Source organism: Sturnira hondurensis, unplaced genomic scaffold, assembly GCF_014824575.4.
Source record: "Sturnira hondurensis isolate 20B ecotype Veracruz unplaced genomic scaffold, ASM1482457v3 Scaffold0013800, whole genome shotgun sequence".
NCBI lineage: Eukaryota > Metazoa > Chordata > Mammalia > Chiroptera > Phyllostomidae > Sturnira > Sturnira hondurensis.
Genome location: NW_028086431.1, coordinates 41131 through 58495, shown reverse-complemented (window position 1 = coordinate 58495; position 17365 = coordinate 41131). Strand labels below are relative to the sequence as shown.

The 17365-nt window shown below is 38.4% G+C and overlaps 1 pseudogene; it reads left to right on the top strand.

The window, feature by feature from the left end:
• Positions 1 to 1969: 1969 nt before the first annotated feature.
• On the top strand, positions 1970 to 6516 carry LOC118998081 (glyceraldehyde-3-phosphate dehydrogenase-like; annotated as a pseudogene).
• Positions 6517 to 17365: the final 10849 nt, after the last annotated feature.

Genomic DNA, 17365 nt, shown 5'->3' with positions numbered 1-17365 from the left:
GGAAAGAAAGCCAAGTTATAGTCCAAGAAATAGGGCTGTTCAGTTTATAGATTTGAAGTTAACCTATTCCTTGTATAGGGAAAAGAAATATGATAGCAAAATACTAAATAAGTTCATACTGCAAAAGGATTGTATAAAGATATGGCATGAACCCTCACTGGTGTGGCTCAGCAGGCTGGGCTCAGTCTTGCAGACTGAAAGTTTGCTGGTTTGATTCCTGGTCAGGGCACATGCCTGGGTTGTGGGCCAGTTGTGTATGAGAAGTAACTCATAGATGTTTCTCTCACACATCAATGTTTCTCCCCCATTATTTCCCCCTCCCTTCCCCTCTCTCAAAAAATAAATAAAAAAATATTTTTAAAAAAGTATAACATGAGTTTTCAGGGGAGAAATCAGTGAGATAAAGCAGGAGGGGGAGTTCCATAGAGAGCAGAAAAGAGAAAAATTTTGGAAAAGTATTGCTAAATTTTAAGACAAATTCTTTAAAAGTTTTTATTATTTTGTTTTATTTTTTCAATTACAGTTGACATTAAATATTATTTTATATTACAGGTATACAGAATAGTGGTTAGACACTAATATAATTTACAAAGTTACCCATCCTGATAAATGTAATACTCACCTGGCACTACACATAGTTATCACAATATTGTTGACTATATACCCCATACTGCACTTCACATCCCTGTATTTTGTAACTACCATTTTGTGCTCCTTGGTAGTGCATGTTTTTTACCCAGCCTTCCAAACCCCTCACATATGGCAACCATCAGTTTGTTCTCTGTATGACAAATTCTAAGAGAGAATGTTTTGATATCATACATTATTTTATATTGAAATAGTCCCCAGTAATTTTTTTCTAATCTCTCCCTTGAAATTTATAAGAAGAGATAAACATCCTTATTGTTTAATTGTGTGCCAGCCACATGTGGCTTTTGAGTGCTTCAAATGTAGCTAGTCCAAGTTGAGATGTGTTGTAACTAAAATACACACTGGTTTTCAAACACATAGAACAACAATAAGAATATAGTATTTCTGATTAATAATTTTTATATTGATTAACAATGTAAATGATCTTTTGGGCATGCTAGAGTAAATAAAATAAAATAAATTAATTTCATCTGTTTCTTTTTACTTTTTAAAATATAGCTACCAAAAATTTAAAATTGCTTATTTGACTTGCATTAATTTCTATTACACAGCATTGGTCTAGTGCTGCCTGCATGACTGCTCTTGAAAATGTTCCATGTTCTGTTAAGATTCAAGATTCTGTATTATAATTATATCTGTATAAATTTACTTGGATTTTATGACATTCTGATTTGCACTTGATTTATTTTTGAGTAGCTTGGGGGTACATTTCATACAAACCAGATTCTTTATTTTATTTATTTATTTATTTATTTATTATTTATTTTTAAAGGGGAAGGGAAGGAGAGAAGGAGAGAAATATTAATGTATGGTTGCCTCTCATGAGTCCTCAGCTGGGAACTGGCCTGCAACCCAGGCATGTGCCCTGACTGGGAATTGAACCGATGACCCTTTGGTTTTCAGGTCAGTGCTCAATCCACTGAGCCATACCGATCAGGGCATATTCAACTGTTTTTTTTTAAATTCTAAACAATATTTGGTAAGTATTGTATCTTTATAATTTCAAAAATAGTGATTGTTAAGAAATTAAATTAATATTACTGTATTTCAAGGTAGTTAAATTCTGACATGGCAAAACTTGATTTGTCCCTGCTTTATGCAACAAGTAGCAATCTGACCTGGGAGAATTTCCTAGGGAACTAAGACTTAAATGACAAAAATTTAAAAGCAGTTTTTGGTAGGAGTTTGTATAAATTTTACTTTTTTATAAAGTAACAACCTTTTAAAAGCCTTTCCCAGTGACTTAGTGAAGTTGGTCTCAAAGTGTACTTGTGTTAGGTCTTGCAGGGGGTGGAGTGGAGGTGTTTCTTGGAGGGAGATGCCTAAGATGGGAATGGGCAGTTCTGATTCAGATTTGTTTTCTACGCTGGTCTTCCATGTGAGATTTCAGTTAAAGTTCCTCTGCTAAAAATAATTTGAAGTCAACTGACTTTGGGTCTTTATCTGTATTGAGCTGTAAATAAAATTTTTCTGTGTTCCTTTCCATCAGCCCTTAGTTCTGTGTATCAGGATGCCTGCTCTTCGAAGTTTCCTTTTGTTATTTATTTGTCATGGTTTAAGAATTTTAATAACCATCCCTGGCTACTGTGGCTCAATGGATTGAGTGCCTGCCTGCAAACCAAAGTGTTGCCAGCTTGATTCCCAGTCAGGGCACATGCCTGGTTTGTGGTCCAGGTCCCCGGTGGGGGTAGTGAAGAGGCAACCACACATTGATGTTTCTCTCCCTCTCTTTCTCCCTCCCTTCCTTCCCCTCTGTCTAAAAACAAATGAATAAAATTTAAAAAAATGAATTTTAATAACCAAGATAGTTCAAAAGCATGTAAAGCAAGAATCAGTGCTCTCTAATTAAAGTTCAACAGCTTTAGTGCCTGAGCTTTTTGACAAGTAGTTTAGTTGCTCTGAGTCCCTTTTTTCTCACTTTCTGATTCTCTTTTCTTATTGTTGTTCCAGTACAGTTGTGTCCATTTTCCCCCTCCACTCTCCCCAACTCCAGCAATCCCCAACACCCACCCTTGATTCTATCCACCTTTGGCTTTGCCCATGTGTCCTTTATATATGTTCCTTGACAACCCTTCCCTTGTTTACTCACATTATCCCCTCCCACCTTCCCTCTGGTTACTGTCAGTTTGTTTTTAATTTGAATGTCTTTGGTTACTTCCTGATTCTTGACTGCATTGTGGTTTTAGGAACTGAACAACTGGGGTGTTACTATGGAGGGTTTTTTTTGGAAATGGGGCAAAGGTACCATAAAATATAATTCAGAAGCCAATTGTGTGTGTTTATAACAATTTTGTCCCAAAGGAATCTTTCAGACAAAACTTTTAAGTCCTCAGAAATTAGGCTTAATCATGCACATTAATTGCTCACCTTTTTAAAAAATATATATTTTATTGATTATGCCATTACAGTTGTCCCATTCCCCCCTTCACTCCCCTCCACCCTGCACACCCCTCCTCCACCATTCCCCCCCTTTTGTTCATGTCCATGTGTCACAAGTTCTTTAGATTCTGTATTTCCCATAGTATTCCTGCCCTCCCCCCTGTCTATTTTCTACTTACTGTCTATGCTACTTATTCTCTGTACCTTCCCCCTTCTCCTCCTCCCACTCCCCTGTTGCTAACCCTCCATGTGATCTTCATTTCTATGGTTCAGCTCCTGATCTAGCTGTCCTCTTGGTTTGCTTTTGTCTTAGGTGTGGTTGTTAATAACTGTGAGTTTGCTGTCCTTTCACTGTTCCTATTTTTCATCTTCTTTTTCTTAGATAAGTCCCTTTAGCATTTCATATAATAAGGGCTTGGTGATGATGAACTCCTTGAACTTGACCTTATCTGAGAAGCACTTTATCTGTCCTTCCATTCTAAATGAAAGCTTTGCTGGATAGAGCAATCTTGGATGTAGGTCTTTAGATTCATGACTTGGAATACTTCTTTCCAGCCCCTTCTTGCCTGTAAGGTCTCTTTTGAGAAATCCGCTGACAGTCTGATGGGAACTCCTTTGTAGGTGACTGTCCCCTTATCTCTTGCTGCTTCTAGGATTCTCTCCTTCATTTTAATCTTGGCTAATGCAATGATGATGTGCCTTGGTGTGTTCCTTCTTGGGTCCAAGTTCTTTGGGACTCTGAGCTTTGGGGACTACCTGGATGTCTATTTCCTTTGCCGGATTGGAAATATTCTCCATTATTCTTTTTTTACATAAGTTTTCCTCCTGTTGCTCTTCTTCTTCCCCTTCTGGTACCCCTATAATTCAGATGTTGGAACATTTAAAGATGTCCTGGAGGTTCCTAAGCCTCTGCTCATTTTTTAAAATTCTTGTTTCTTCCTTCTTTTCTGTTTGGTTGTTTCTTTCTTTCTTCTGGTCCACTCCCTCGATTTGAGTCCCAGTTTCCTTTCCATAACTATTGGTTTCCTGTGCATTTCCCTTCATTTCAATCAGTTTAGCCTTCATATGTTCCTCTAATTTGTGGCTAAAATCAACCAATTCTGTGAGCATCCTGATCACCAGTGTTTTGAACTGTGCATCTGAAAGGCTGGCTATTTCTTGGCCACTTAGAATTATAGGCTCTGGGGCTTTGAGCTGTTCTTGAGTCATAATGTTTGGTCTGTTTGCACCTGTTACGTTTGAGGGGTGGAGCCCTAGGTGTTCACCAGGATGGGGCAACTCAGTTGCTGGGCTGTGATGCTGTATGTGGGGGCGGGGTCAGAGAGAAAAAAAATGGCACTTTGCTCCACTCTCTCTCAGATTTCTGTCCCCTCTGCGGCTTCCCACAAGCAAATTGGGCCCCTCTGGTGCTGGTTCCCAGGTGTGTGTGCCCGTGTATTCTCCAGGACCCTGTGGGTCTCTCCAACAAACTCTCTGTGGCCTGGGACCTCTCTGAGCCCCTCGACTCTGAGAAAGTCTTTTCAGTTGGTGCTTTCAGGCTCTAATTCCCGCTGGGGCCCTAGCCAGAGATGTCTGTCTCACTGTTCACTCCTTTTCTTGGTTTATCTGCGCATGAGCGTGAATGTGTGACTGCAGTCAGCCAGCCGCCCTGCACCCTCACTGGGTCTGCCCATCACCACCCCACACCTGGGATCCACCAATGGCCTCTGCCTCTGCTCCTGGGTTGGTCAGACAAACGATCTTTCCAGCCAGACCCTGCTCTGCCGCTGACTCCGCCCCTCTTACCGGTCTGGCTGAGTGGTTCGTTGTTGTCAGACTTCCGTACAGTTCAATTTTCACTGTTTTGGCTGCATTTTTGTTCCTAAGACTTAGCTGCCTTTAAATTTAGTTGTGGGAGGGGGCACAGTGTTTCCACCTACGCCTCCATCTTGGCCAGAAGTCCAATTGCTCACCTTTTAAACAGCAGTATGTCAAAGTTGTTCCAAAGCTAACCAGTATAATCTGTCACCTTGTCAGCAACTAAATATTTAACATGCTGCAAAATAGATTCTACTAACCATATTTTTCAGATATTTTAATGGAAAAGTAATTTAAAGTGAAAACTAAAAGACAAATTAATTTTTGTTGTAGTGAGGAACAGTGTGCTTGTTGTGTGAAAGTTTGTATATATTTATTATCTATAGAAATAATTCTCCCCACCTCTCATCTTTCATTATCACACCCAACTATATGTTTAAGATGAGATTTTAAAATGGGGTATTGATTGTTTTATCAGTTTCTTCTTATCTTCAGAAGGCCTTTTAAAAAGTTTATTGTTCAGCCCAATTTAGTCAGCTCAGCTCTATAATAATAAAATAAATTTATTCTTCAAAGTTGGACCTAGGCTCTCTGCTCCTCCACTTTGAAAGCCATGCTTTCCTGCTCAGTGCCAGCTGCAGCCCTGAGATATGATGATGAGTGAATGGATTTGGTTGTATTGCGTGCCTGGTCACCAGGGCTGTTTTAACTCTGGCAAAATGGATATTGTCACCATCAATAACCCCTTCACTGATGTCAACTACATGGTCTACATGTTCCTGTATGATTGTACTTATGGCAAGATCAAAGGCATGGTTAAGGAGGGGAATGGGAAACTTGTAAATAATGGAAAATCAATCTCCCTCTCCTAGGAGCAAGATCTTGCCAACATCAAAAGGGGCAATGCTGGTGCTGAATATATTGTAGAGACCACTGTATCTTGACTACTATGGAGAAGGCTGGAGATCACTTAAAGGTTGGAGTCAAGAGGGTCATCATCTCTGACCCTTCTGTGGACTCCCCATGTTTGTGATGGGTGTGAACCATGACAAGTATGACAACTCCATGAAGATTGTCAGCAATGCCTCCTGCACCACCAACTGCTTGGCCCTCCTGGCCAAGGTCATCCATGACAACTTTGGTATAGTGGAGGGACTCATGACCACAGTCCATGCCATCACTGTCACACAGAAGACTGTGGATGGGCCCTCTGGGAAGCTGTGGTGTGGTGGTCAAGGGGCTACCTAGAACATCATCAGTGCTTCTACTGGTGCTTCCAAGGCTGTGGGCAAGGTCATCCCTGAGCTGAATGGGAAGCTCACTGGCATGGCCTTCCACATCCCCACACCCCAATGTGTCAGTTGTAGATCTGACCTGTTACCTAGAGAAAGCCTTCAAATATGATAACATGAACAAAGCAGTGAAGCAGGCATCAGAGGGCCCTCTCAAGGGCATCCTGAGTCATACTGAGAACCAGGTCATCTCCTGTACTTTAATAGTGACACCAACTCCTCTACCTGTGATGCTGGGCTGGCATCACCCTCAATGACCACTTTGTCAAACTCAGTTCCTGGTATGACAATGAACTTGGCTATAGCAACATAGTGGTGCACCTTATGGTCCACATGACCTGCAAGGAGTAAGAGCCTCCTGGACCACCAGCCCAAGCAACAGGAAGAGAGGTACTCAGCTGCTGGGATGTCCTTGCCCCAAATTGATCCCCTGACACCCTGAGAATCTCCTGACCTCCAGTTTCCATCCCAGACCCCCTGAAGAAAGGGAAGGGCTTAGGGAGTGTCACCTTGTCATGTATCATCAATAAAATTCACTGTACCCAGCCAAAACAAAACAAAAGGGCAAAAAACAACCAAAGTTGGGCCTAAATGTAATCCACACATAGATTTTTGAAAAAAATGCATGTTTGAAAATGTATTTAATAGAATTATGTGTGCCATCATATAAATACCTGTTTGAGAAGGCAGCCTGTCAATAGATGTTCAAAGGCAAACTGGCATTTGAGTCTCTGGTTTTCTGTTATGTAATGTGGCCACACATATTTATGGCATTTACAGCCTTCCATTCCTAAAGAGAAAGCATGTTTTAAAATTGTATCAAGCCCTGGCTGGTGTGGCTCAGTGGATTGAGTTCTGGCCTGTGAACCGAAGAGTTGCTGGTTCATCTCCCAGTCAGGGCACACGCCTGGGTTGCAGGCCAGGTCCCCAGCAGGGGCTTTGAGAGAAGCATCCACATACTGAAGTTTCTGCCCCCTTCCTCCCCCCTTCCCTTTAAAAAATAAATAAAACCTTAAAATTGTGCATTGAGAAAATTATAGAGCTATTATTCAAGTCTTAAGTGAAAATGAAATTATATGAGCCAAGAAATACAGGTAAATGGAAACACTAATTCTGACTAGGGAAGAAATGTCCAAACTCTGAAACTTCATAGGTGAGGGTATATATATATACTTTTTATACTAGAGGGACAGATGAAGTTTTGGAATGAAGAGTTAAGAGTTAGTAGAGAAGTGTGTGTCTTTTGTACAGATTTAGACTAATATTTCTTTATTAACTTCAAGTTTATTTTTTTATTATTACTTTTTTAACTTTTTAAAATTTAATTCTTGTTCAAGTACAGTTTTCTGTCTTATATTCCCAGCCGTGTCCCCCCAGTGCTCCCCACCTCCCTCCCAATTCTGCCCCCCACCTTAGTTATTGTCAATGTGTCCTTTATGCTTGTTCATGTGAGGACTCACATGAACTTCAAGTTTATTTTAAAGCTATAATTTTTATTTTCAGGTGTCATCACATATTTTATGTTTGTCTTCCTTTTCTTAATTTTTATACTTTTCTTGATTGCCTGTTCAGAAGGCACAGTTTTTTCTGTGTTGTTTTACTTATGTGCTGAGGTAAAGACTTAAGAAACTAATGCACGTTAAGTTTTCTAAACTTGTATTATTGGAATTAGAAGTCTAATTCCAATGTTGAGAAAGGAAATAAATATCAAATGCATGGTTTCTACAATTTGGGATTGGTTTTATATTATGTTTTCCTAATGACATTTTGATTTTGATGCAGCTATCAAGTTAATGCTAATTTGATGGAAAATTTAAACAGAAAGCAATTTCTCACTGGCTAGTTACTATAATTGCTGCATAATACTCAATTAACATAGAAAATATAGGAAACTGATTTGATATTTAAAAATATAAAAGATCTGGTTCAATGGCATTTCAACAATTAAAAAATTTTTGTAGCTTAGGGTAGGATTGTATTTTATGTTTGAAATTGCTACTAAAGGCAGTTTCTCTTACTTTAATTTTATTGCCTCCTGGTTACCATAGGCATAAACAGTTCTTTTCACCCCACTCCATCATTATTTTTTTCCCTGACATCTCTCTGGATAACTAAGGTGAGAGTGAACATGTTTTTTTTTTAAAGATTTTATTTATTTATCTTTAGAGGGGAAGGGAAGGAGAGACATATCAATGTATGGCTGCCTCTCGTGAGGCCCCTGCTGGGAACTGGCCTGCAACCCAGGCATGTGCCCTGAATGGGAATCGAACCGCAATCGTGTGGTTTGCAGGCCTGCGCTCAATCCACTGAGCTATGCCAGCCAGGGCAACATGTTTTTTTTTTTTTAAATCTAAATCCTTTTTTTTGACAATTAAAAGTGATTCTCTAAAGATGACAAAGAGGGTTTAGGGAATGACTATTATATACATGATATCTTAGAGCATTTTCTCCTTGAGCTCTAGGTATAAAGGTAAAAATTATAATTGTGTAAAATCATACTTAGCTACTTATTAAGTTTATGGTAAATTTTCCAAGAGAAAATCTGCAACAGTCTTTAATAAGACCTACAGTAATAGTTATATAATGCCTGTACTTTTATTTCTTAGCAATGTTTTGGGGTACCCTAAGACTACTCCCATGTTTGAGGATTCACTAGAAGGACTCATGGAATACAACATATAGATGCAGTCATGGCTAAGGTTTATTACAGCAAGAGAATACACAACAGGATCAGCAAGGGAAAAAGACACAGGTGGGTTCTGAAGAAATCCATGCACAGTCTTCCCATGCTTTCTCTCTCCCAAGTGTGGGGGCACACCAAGTGTGCTTCTTTCTCCAGCACTAAAAAATATACTAATGTATGTGCAAAATTTCTGCCCAGGGAAACCCATTAGAGACTCAGCATTTAGGGTTAGTAACCCTCTGTCTAGCAACTATAACATTCCACACTCCCAAAAGGAAAGCAAGTATTCACCATAAATCACATTGTACAGTCTAGGTATAGAAGACCAGTCTTATCAATCAGGGAATGATTAAATTTCAGATTCCCAGATGTAAGTCAAGGGTCTACCTCGCAAGAAGGCCCTTCTAAAAATAGCACTTTAGGCCTGCTATGATAACTATTTTCTGCACTGTCTATCCCCTTGGCCCTTGACCACAGTACTTTTATAGTAAAACTGTTATTCTTAGGATCCTATTGGTCAGGGTGAGACTAACCTTTATGTTGACCTCAGGCATGCCTCCATGGGTTCTGCATTTAGCTGGTTAAAACAAATTCCATTTACTATAAAATGACTATCTTAAGTTTCTATACTCACCTTTATTACATGGCCGAAGGCATTAATTCAGGCTCAGCACAATTCTGGCTAGTATATTAAAACTGACCTGGAAGCTTCCAGGGCTGAGGCAGCATCATGATACAGGGGATGCATACACTAGAAATATAGTCCTCAAGCACAGACATGGTCCTAGAAAAAAAGAACTTACAGTTTTTGGGTCACTCCAAGTGGAACATAGATTAGTCAGACAGTACATATTATATTAAATTTCTTATAAAACTTCTCCCTTTATTTCTTTCAATCCATAAGTTTACAGAACCACAGAGCCAACTTTGTGTTGTTATTACCATAAATACCTCTAACTCATTTAGAGGTAGAAGTTCATCTAAGAAGCTGTTTTCTTTTTCTTCTTTTTGTACAGGATTATCATTGGTGGTAGAGAATCTTTTTTACTAGTGGTTTTACAACTGTTTATTTTTTTATGTATACAGTTTATTACTTTTTTACCAAACTTTAAATCGTGAGCATTACAAGCACCATTTTGTACTTTGGGTACATGATAATCATGATCTTGATTTTCATCCTTTTTACAGGTAGCCATAGAATTACTTCATGTATTTTAGACTCTCTAAAGAGACTTTGAGATAGCCATTATGTAATAAGCATCAATTAACAACTAATGGAAGGAATAGGGAACAAAGTCATCATGTTCATCTTTATGCATTGGGGATAGAAGATTGAAAAGCCTGGGGAACTGTTGAAGGGACCTTATGTACTTAGCTGCAAGTCTGTCCCTTGTGAATGTTTTTAAACAGTGGGGATGTGTTGCAAAGCACAGAAAGGGTTATGTGTAATCATTTTTTAATAGCTTCCAAACACAAAAATTAGCAGACTTGAATAACTTTGAAATTAATAAAATTAGATAAAGTAAATGTGTGGTCATGTAATCAATTATATATGAGGAACAAGTTATATACTTCTCAGAATTACTCTTTTGGGGCTGTTATTTTTGTTCATCTGTAATGGCAACTTAGATTAACGCTTAATGCAGGTGAAAAAATGGAGTGGATTATAGAGTGATCCAGTTGGAGAAATAATGAAGTTGAAAATCTTTTCTTTTTCTGTCACTCTCTTTGATCAAGAGTGCAGCTTAGGGAAGAAACACATGGATTGATGAGGGAGGAAGGGGACACCTGCCTAGTGAGCCAGATCAGTCTAATCAATCCTGGAGATCAATGGAGTAACAGATATTGCAACCAGATCACCCTCACATCCATAATTGGAAATCTGTAATCCCTTTTCAACACAAGTGAAGCGACATTTCATCTCTACCTGTCTCACTTTTAGGTTCTGGTTTTATTTAAAGTCATATCACTTATGTAGGTCGGTTTGGAAATTTCAAGTTTTTTCTCTAATTTTAATGTTCAGGTCCAACAAATATGTAAAAATTAACAATAGAAGCCAGTCAGAAATCAAAGTCTTAAGACACATGCAAATATTACCTGAGAAACAGTGTACCTTAGTGGTAGCTCCTTTTGATATAGTAGTACCTATGTGTTGCTCAACTCCTGAGTACAGAGAAGACCATACAGGCCTCCTCTCATCTCCCAGCCTCCAAAACTTCTATTTAAAACTGAAGGCCTAAGAGCACCTCACCATAGACTCACTCATCTCCTCATATTTGTTTTTAGTTTTTTTAAAGTTTTAATGGAAAAATGCACACAGAAAGTGCACATACCATAAGTATACAGCTTGATGTGTTACCAAAAAATGAACACATTTTGTAACTAGAACCCATATCAATAAACAATGCATGACAAACACCCTAGAAGCCACTGTTGGGCCTCTTTACACTCACCTTCCTCAAAAGCAACCACTATCCTGATTTTTAACAGCTTATATTCTTTTGGTGTTTTTGAATTGTTTGTAAACAATCATACAGAATGTACCTTTTTGTACCTAGCTCCTTTTGAGTCTGGTTTCTTTCCCTCAATATTGCTTGTGAGATTCACTCACATTACTGTGTATAGTTTTAGTCTGTGTACCCCTAATGTTTTTGTTTTGGATTTCTTCCTCAGTGAGTCACTGGCTTTTATATTTGTGTAATGCACAGTAGATGTATTGAGCACCGTAATTTCAGGCTTATATTTTCCTTTGGTTCGCAGGCCCGCGCTCAATCCACTGAGCTACACCAGCCAGGGCTCAGGCTTATATTTTCTTCATTACCCAAATACTTTGCTTTTTCCTGACAATCTCATGTTTTAACAACTTCTTCTAAAAATTACATATAATCCTGAATGGTCACACCACCAAGTAAAACCTTTTCCTATTGATTGGCTCTACCATTTGCATTGCTTCTGTCACCACACTACACTAAATACTGAGTCTCAAAAATTCATAGTGATTTCTTGCCAAATCTAATGACCTTTCCCTAGTCTTCAGCCTCCTTGCCTTCTTTATTTAACACTACTCAACACCCATTTTGTAAAATTCTCTCAACATGATTTGCATTATTTCTCTTGTACCATATTGTGCCTTCTATTATTTTCCTTCCTCTTCACCTAACTCTATCCTTTATCCAAGGTTCAGTCTTCAGCATTTTGGGTTTTTCTTTCTTTCTTTTTTTGAAGATAAATACTTTATTTTTTATTTAATTGCTGTTCAAGTACAGTTGCCTTTTATGCCCATCCCAGCCCACCCTCCCAGCCCTCCCCACCTCCCTCCCATTTCCATCCCCTCTTGTTATTGTCCATGTGTCCTTTATACTTGTTCCTGCAAACTCTTCCCCTTTTCCACTGAAATTCCCTCCCCTCTCTCCTCTGGTCACTGTCAGCCTGTTCTCAATTTCAGTGTCTTTGGTTATATTTTGCTTGTTTGTTTGTTTTGTTGATTAGGTTCCTGTTAAAGGTGAGATCAAATGGTATTTGTCTTTCACCACTTGGCTTATTTTGCTTAGCATAATGCTTTCCAGTTCCATCCATGCTGTCACAAAGGGTAGGAGCTCCTTTCTTTCTGCTGCATAGAATTCCATTGTATAAATGTACCATAGATTTTTTTTGTCCATTCATTTACTGATGGGCACCTAGGTTGCTTCCAGTACTTGGCTATTGTAAATTGTGCTGCTATGAACATTGAGGTGCATAGGTTCTTTCAGATTGGTGTTTCAGGGTTCTTAGGATATAATCCTAGCAGTGGAATTGCTGGGTCAAAGGGTAGATCCATTTTCAGTTTTCTGAGAAAATATCATACTGTTTTCCATAGTGGCTGTACCAGTCTGCAATCCCACCAACAGGGCACTAGGGTTCCCTTTTCTCCACAACCTCTCCAACACTTGTTGTTTGGGTCTTTCTTTCTACACTCTTCATTTTAGAACTCATTCAGTCTCATGGCTTCACTTATCTCCTCAATGCTGACAGATCCCAAGTTTGCATCGCTAGCCGTAACTTCTGTCTACAAATATTCTGAACATTTGCATGTCCCTCTGATACTGGCAAGTCAACATGCCTAATAAAAGTGATTTTAGCACTTCCTTTTCCCCAAACTGACTGATCTTACTTTTTTTCTCGCTTTGAGCATCATCTCTAATCTATGATCTCTTTGGCTTATTATGTAAGAATTATTAACATAACCCTTTAATACTTTATAGCTAATGTTTTCCTTTTCATTGAATTTATGGGGGTGACACTATTTAACAAAATCACACAGGTTTCAGATGCACAATTCTACAATGCATCACCTGTAAATGGGTATTGTGTGTTTGCCACTCCAGGTCAAGTCTCCTCCCATCATCATCTATTCCACTATATTCTCCTCCACCTCTCCCTACCCCTGGCCCCTGGCAATCATCACACTGTTGTCCATGTCCATGAGTTATTTCTCTGTCTCTCTTTTTTTTGCTCAATCTCTCTACTTCTCCTATCCAGTCCCCACACCAACAGCTGTCAGCCTGCTCTCTGTCTATGAGTCTGTCTCTATTTTGCTTGTTAGTTCAGTTTCTTCATGAGATTCCACACATGATTGAAATCATATGGTCCTTGTCTTTCTCTGAGTGGCTTATTTTACTTAGCATAATGTTCTCCAGTCCCATTCATGCTATTGCAAAATGTATAATTTCCTTTTTCTTTTGCAGCTGAATAATATTCCATTAGCTTTATAGCTAATTAATCTCAACTTTCCTATTTATTCTTCAGAAGTTTCTTATTCTTGTCCATGTCTTTAAACCAGTCTTAGTGTAGGCCTTTATTCCCTTATGCCTACATTGCTCCAACTGCCTCCTATTCATTTTGCTAGACTCTTGTCTCTACTTTTCTAACACACCATGGATACTATCTGCTGCAAGGTGAATTTCTTTCATTTTTCCCCATTATAATAATGAAATTTAATCCGATATTAATTTTAACATGTCAACACATTTATAAGATGTTTGCATTGAACCAGATACTATGCTAGGTGCTGGCAACACAGTGGTGAAGACAACTAAGACCCCATGCTTTCTGAGGTGGTGAGGCAAAGAAGAAAGTATGGGTTTGATGAACTTTGTGAAAGAAATGATATTGAAAAAGAAGTGGGTGGTCAAGTGTTCCAAACAGAGGGGATGGTGTGTTCAAAAGTCCTGAAGTGGGAAGAGTTTGACACCTTCAAAGAACACACAGAATTCTAGGATGGCAAAAGAGAGAGGGTGGCATTAAGTAGCAGTAGTGATGTTAGAGAGGTAAGAAATGATCAGATCTTAGAAGGGTCTTTATAAACTATATTAAGGAATTTCGATTTTGTAGGAGCAATGGGAAGTTGAGGGGGTCTAAACAGGGGACTGAGTAATAATATTATTCTCCTCATTAGAACACTTTAATAGTGCCATACTTCCTTTTCTATCAAAGTCTAAACTTACCTTGATGTTCGGGATCCTCTTCCACCTACTCAGCATATATTCTAAGCCTCTCAAAGCAGAACTCACTAAGTCCAGGCATGTCTGTTCCCAATGTTCTGAGCATTTCCCCTCAACTAGATGAAAATCTTGAGAATAGGGATTAAGTCTTCTGTCTACTTTGTATCCTTCATAGTGCCAAGCATAGGGTATGAAAGAAGAGATACCATTATGATATAATGTTTTAATACATATTTTATAGTTTTGGATATGAGAAACTTCCAAAGTCAGTCCTGGTTATTGTCATATTAGAAAAAAATAGTAAAATCATGGAGTGTGGTTTTGACATCTGTTTTCTAGAACTGTTTTTTAGGAAGCCCTGTCTGCATTGGCTGAGAGAACCCACAAGTGAGGCAGCAGACCATGCAGGTGAGGCTGACTGAATGGAAAACTGAGACTCAGAGCTGACTGTGGACTATGGTGGGGGTTGCCACAGTGGGAGAAACTCCCAGTCTCACACAAGAGTTTGTTGCAAAGTTGGCTAGAACCAAGCTGGCGAGCTGCATTTTTACATCTCTGGCCCCTCCCCCATAGGCAGTGCCACAGCACTGCAAGGAGGGTTACCCTGCTCTGGTGAATACCTAAGACCCTGCCCCCTTACAACTTAACAGGTGTGCCAAGACAAAAAAATATGGCCCAAATGAAAGAACAGAGTAAAACTCCAGAAAGAGAGCTAAGTGATGAGGAGATAGTCAGCCTATCTGATGGAGAGTTCAAAGCCCTGGTAATCAAAATGCTCATAGAACTGGTTGGGCTTGGTTGGAAGATGAAAGAGTAAATGAGAGATACCCAAAGTGAAATAAAACAAAATATTCAGGGAACCAACAGTGACAGGAAGGAAACCAGGACTCAAATCAACAATTTGGAACAAAAGGAAGAAATAAATCCAACCAGAACTGAATGAACAAACAAATGAACAAAGATAAAGAGAGAATCTTAAAAGCAGCAAGAGGAAAGGAGACAATTACCTATGAAGGATTGCCCATAAGGCTATCAGCTGATTTCTCAAAAGAAACCTGGCAGGCAAGAAGGGACTGAAGTATTCATCAAAGTCATTAAAGGCAAAGACCTATACCCAAGATTATTCTATCCAGCAAAGCTATCATTTAGAATGGAAGGGCAGACAAAGTGCTTCCCAGGCAAGGTCAAGGTAAAGGAACTCATCATCGCCAAGCCATTATTATTTGAAATGTTAAAGGGACTTATCTAAGAAGTTGAAGAAGATAAAAAACTATGAACAGTAAAATGACAACAAACTCACAACAAATAAACCTAAAAAAAGAAAAACAATGAAAACAGAAACTAAGCAAACAATAGAACAGGAACAGAATCAGAGAAATGAACATCACATGGAGGGTTTTCAGTGGGGACAGGAAGCAGAGGAATGGTGAGGAAAGGTACAAGGAATAAGAAGCATAATTGGTAGGCATAAAATAGATGGGGAGAGGTCAGAAATGATATAGGAAACAGAGAAGTCAAATAACTTATAAGTACAACCCATGGGCACAAAATAAGGAGGGGATGCCGGAGGGTTGGGAAGTGCAGGGTAGAAGGGGGATAAAGAGGGTAAATCGGGAAAACTGTAATAGCATAATCAATAAAATATACTTTAAAAATAAGTAAAAATAAAAATAAATAGTAAATAATGATGCAAAGAACAAAAAATAAAGAAGCTCTATCTGCTTACAGACTCTTAAATAACACTTCTTAACATTTCATCATTATATTTTGAGGTTCACAGCAGAAAACAAGGTTTGTTGCCTATGTTCATGTTGTTTCACTTTTGAGGAAGACATCCTTAATTAAATAATTAGTCTTGGGAATATAGATTTACACATCTAGTTATTAATTACTGATTAGTAGTTATTAATAGCTGATTACTTTTCCTTGCTGTAGAAAATGTTTCTGAGAATGATTTTTGAAACATGATACCTTTAAAATTACCAATATTCATTCATGTAAAAATTCTGAGGAGTTTAACACTTATTTAAAATAATTATGCATTCATCTAAAGCTCTTTCTTGTGGTCAGAATATTGCCTCTTTGGTACTTGAATTGATACATGGCAGCATAGCAGAAGTATAGAACTTCACAGCTGTGAAGATTGAATATTTGCATTTACTATTATAATTTTAATTCACAGCTGTGAATTTTGAATATTCACATTCAGTATTTAATATTGCATATTGTGACTATAGGAAGACACTTTATTAATATGCTATTTTCCTGTCACTACATATTCTTTATATTTATCACTTTTATGACTGCTTAATCCATTCAGCAGATTATTTTACTTAACTGTTTCTTCACTATTAAAATTGCTTTTTCCTATTTTTGGATTATTTCCTTAAGATAGTCTGTGAAATGGGCCCTAGCTGGTGTGGCTCAGTGGATTGAGTGCTAGCCTGCAAACTGAAAGGGGTTGTTGATTCGATTCCCAGTCAGGGCACATGCCTGGTTTGTGGGCTAAGCCCTCTGTTGGGGATGTGTAAGAGGCAACCATGCATTGGTGCTTCTCTCCCTCTCTTTCTACCTCCCTTCCCCTCTCTCTAAAAATAAATAAATAAAATCTTTAAAAAAGATAGTCTGTGAAATGGTATAACAGGGTCAAAAACCACAAATATTTTTTGGTTCTTTATGCTTTTCTGCTACCAGCAGAATGTATTAGTTTCTCTACAGCCTTGACTGGTATTGAGTATTATTTCATAAGTGTGTTTTTCGGTCATTGTTAACACAGTGTGACTAAAATGGCACCCTATTGTTTTTCTTCCTCTCATTTTTTCAGCCAAAAGAAGTTATGTGCATTGTGGCTGGTGGTCTTCTGCCCAAGTTTTCATTGGTAGAACTATTACAGATGTGTAAATGATATGTTCAAATAGGATTCAAGAGACAGGGAGAGGGAGAATAAGCCACAGTATACCACCAATGTCATCAAAGGGTATCAGGATGGAAACTTTGTACTGTATAGACAAAGATAAAGAAATTTTGGTTAGGTTAGATGACTTGCCCAAAATTGTAACTAGTTTATTTTTTCTTATTTATTT